The sequence below is a fragment of the Salvia splendens genome, chromosome 12 (assembly GCF_004379255.2).
Source record: "Salvia splendens isolate huo1 chromosome 12, SspV2, whole genome shotgun sequence".
NCBI classification, from domain to species: domain Eukaryota; kingdom Viridiplantae; phylum Streptophyta; class Magnoliopsida; order Lamiales; family Lamiaceae; genus Salvia; species Salvia splendens.
Window position 1 is genome coordinate 20424228 of NC_056043.1, and position 3962 is coordinate 20428189.

Here is a 3962-nt window from a genome sequence, read left to right on the forward strand (position 1 = left end):
ATACTAGGGGCAATGTCGTCTAAGAGATTCTAGACTTGTAATTTTAAATGAATATAAAAACTAAATAGTTTATAAGTGTCTGAAATTAAACAGAATATAAATTGAATTGGCAAAACAAATGAAAACCAAAATAAGTTAAACTCAATTGATAGTATTTTAATTTCTTTTCTTTTTATAAATTGTGAAAATGATCAATTATATCTAATTTATTTAATTTCTTTTTATCTATCTAATTCGAAACTCTTACTAATAAATTATTTATTTATCACTTGTTTATCATTTCCATTCTTAAAATATGCAAAGAGTCATAAATTTTTTTATCTTCACTTAACATTTCCATTCTTAAAATATGCAAAGAGTCATAAATTTTTCTTTCTTCACTTAACATTTCCATTCTTAAAATATGCAAAGAGTCATAAATTGTTTTTCTCCACTTAACATTTCCATTCTTAAAATATGCAAAGAGTCATAATTTTTTTTTCTTCACTTAGCAATTTCATATTTTCATTAAAAAAAATTACTACTCCATAATATTTTACTATAGATGAATCATCATACATTAATTTCTCTATGTAGAACGAATTAGTTCTTATCTCATGTGTAGATATACTCATATAAAGAGCCAAAATCCCAAAATAAAAATGATATAAAAAATTAAATTACATTTATAAATTTTAACAATTAATGATATGCGGAAAAAAAGAGCCAAAATCTCAAAATTAAAATGGTATGAAAAATTAAATTACAGGTACAACCTTTTGCAATTAATGATATGTGGGAGAAAAGAATCAAAATCCCAAAATAAAAATGGCAAAAAAAATTAAATTACAATTACAATTACAATTACAATTTTTTGCAATTAATGATGAGGAAGAAAAGAGGCAAAATCTAAAAATAAAAATGACTTGAAAAAATAAATTTTAGTTACAACTTTTGAAATTAATGATTATAGTGCGCGAGATGAAATTGAGTGAAAATAATGAGAATACAATAAAAAAAAGTACTATCCAATATAACACAACAAATTAATGATACCTGTGCGAGTTGAAAATTTGAAGGAAACATGTGATAGTTATTGTGCAACGACCACCAAACGACAATGAGATAATTATTCTGCAACGACCGCCAAACGACAAATATAGTTGTCGATTACATAAATAAAAGTTTTACCATAAAAATACAAGCTTATTTTAATTTAAATCAGTACTATTATTTTACCAAATAACGAATATAAGATAAGTTAAAAGTTTGTTTTTAACGATAAACTAACAACAAAGATCGTCGTGATAACTACGCTATGAAAACTGACATACAACAAAAGAATGTTGTATGATACATAATAAGAGTTTCACCATTAAAAACATAAGTTTAATAAAAACCCAAATCATAATTAATTTCACTTTCACTAAATAATAAATTTAACATTAAATTCCAAATTCTGGGATGAAATCATTTGACTTTGCTTATGAGAGAGAATGGCTTTTAACTTTTTATTATATGAATATCAAATTCATGGTTTTGAGTCACAAGTAAAACAATAAGAAAAAATAAATATTTTATACCAGATTTTGAGCATTAATTGCAAAAAAGATTCTTAGGGTTGCTAAAGTCTCTATAAATTACAGTCTGAAACTACACACATTTCACTCATCTCAATCTCTCTCAAACAGTTCACTTTATTCAAGCAATTGACATCTAAATACGTATGCATATCTCTCTCTCTCTCTCTCTCATGTTGTATATTTTGGGATCCTTATTTTGATGTTTGTTATGATATGAGATCCTAAGTCCCCTTAAGAACATCGAATCGGCATAGTCTCTTTATGTAAGCAGAGAGATCTAAAAATCGAGCTTCTTTCCTATCAAAAAGAAAACATGGAATTTGATGTGTTCCACTTTTTGTGTCTCATTTTCATTCCCAACTCTTAATTCTTTAATTCTATTGTTTTCCGTCAATTTTAATTTCTTGTGTTTAGGGTTTTACTATAATTTTTAATTTACTTTGCCTTTTGAGTTATTAATCAATTGATATGAATGATTAATCTCGAGTTAATGTATATATTCTTATTATACAAGTATTATTTTTAATAAATTTGTATAGAATGGTGATTAAGACCATTATAGTAGTTTGTAAACTTGATCCATGCGCCATTATAAATTTCAGGTCACGTACCTATCTTTATAGTAATAATGTTTATATTTGAAATAGCAAATTTAGATCTAGTTATTTAATAATTTTCACATGATATTCAATTAATTTTCATTTTTATGGCAATGGTTAGCTTCTACATAAACACAGTTGCATATATAAGATTTTTTTGTCACATTTTTGGTACTTATATTTTTTTGTTACAGGAAGATGTTGTAAGAAGGACAAGGAATCTCAAGAGAGACACAAAGGTGGAAGTGTACTCGAACATCGACAATCAAAGCAACTTCATAATCGCACAACGATCACAAGGCATGTGGCTAGTCCAGCTTCCCGAGCGTAATGAATCGCATAAGATGGAGAAGGTAAAGATATCATTTAAAACCAACTGATAGTATGCGATATTAATGTAAAAAAATTACACTCGCTCAATATAATTAATTACATTCTCAACAATGATTATAGCCATCCATAATGAAGAAAGCGATCATGAAGAGAGCGAACTCAGAAAATGTGAGAAATGATTATGTGAAGCCCTTATATATCAAGGGCCTGCATCAACATTTTTCTCAAGAAGGACTTACCAACAGAAGCACCTCAACATGGCCGAGGCCCGCGGCCCTCAATCTCCACCGCGCTGCCATGAAACCGCCTCAAATCCAGCCGAGGCGCCTCAATTTTCCAAGAATCTAAGCTCTCAATCCTTAAATGCAGATCATGAATCCCTGCTCGCCTTACTGTATCTCTTGTTGGCTGCCTCCGCCGCAGAAGAAAGCTTCTGCGAGGAGACACCTTTAGGAGGCGGCAAAGGAGGGGGAGGGTTTGAGCATGAGAAGCAAGAGGAGATTGTGAGCTCTCCCTTTGATGAAGAAATGGAGGAATTTCCGCCATGGTTGAATGAAGTTTGAAGATGCAATGTGTTCTTGATTGCCATCAACGATGTCCTTCTAAATGAAAGGCATACTTTGTAGTTTAATTCCTCATTCTTAGCATAGTTATTATGTTTATTTTCATAAAATTATTTGTGTAGGAACTATGATATGAGATCCCTCATTCTTAGCATAGTTATTATGTTTATTTTCATAAAATTGTGTATGTAGGAACTATGACATGGTATCCCGCATTATTATTAACTCATGAAACTTATACTAATTAGTTAGTATAGAAACTTATATTTTAAGAGATAATACTCATAAATCATTAAATTTGGTTAAATTTTGGTCAGGTGTACAAAGGACATCTCTTGGTGATGGACAAAATGATGATGGTGTTTCATTAAATTAAATTTAAGTAGATTTTTTTTCTTTCATTTTTTTCCTTTTTACTTTTCTTATTCGGGCTAAAGCGATGTTGGTAGAGGCTCTATTTCCAAATCCATGGCATCAAACACGCCAAAGGAAATTGGGACGCCAAATTTGATTCAAATATGATCGATCCTTTCCAGCAAAAATAGTGAACAATAAATATTCATGCTATACTAATATCAATTCTACTTCCATCGTCATAACTCAATAGTGATAAAGAAGCATTTAAATCTGCAGCCCAACTATTGTCTTTTATTCATTAAGTGAGATAGATGTTACCTTGAGATGTATATTCATTACTTGAACAACACTTTTGTGTATTTTTATTGTCTTCATGCTATACTAATCTCAGTTCTACTTTGTAATGATGGTAATTAGTACACGTGTGTCCCGCTTCATACGCACATGAGACTTGAAAGTATCATTCATATTAATGATGTCAATGAAATTAGCCACACAAAACTCTTTGACCTGTCCCAAGAATTGATTCCATCCATTCTCTCTCAAGT

At 29.8% G+C, this 3962-nt stretch overlaps 1 long non-coding RNA gene across 1 annotated transcript; it reads left to right on the forward strand.

Annotated features, from left to right (window-relative positions):
• Positions 1-1661: 1661 nt before the first annotated feature.
• On the forward strand, positions 1662-3264 carry LOC121759231. Its single transcript, XR_006041613.1, has 3 exons — positions 1662-1703; positions 2356-2514; positions 2615-3264. It is a non-coding gene; the product is annotated as an uncharacterized LOC121759231 (long non-coding RNA).
• The last annotated feature ends 698 nt before the right edge of the window (positions 3265-3962 follow it).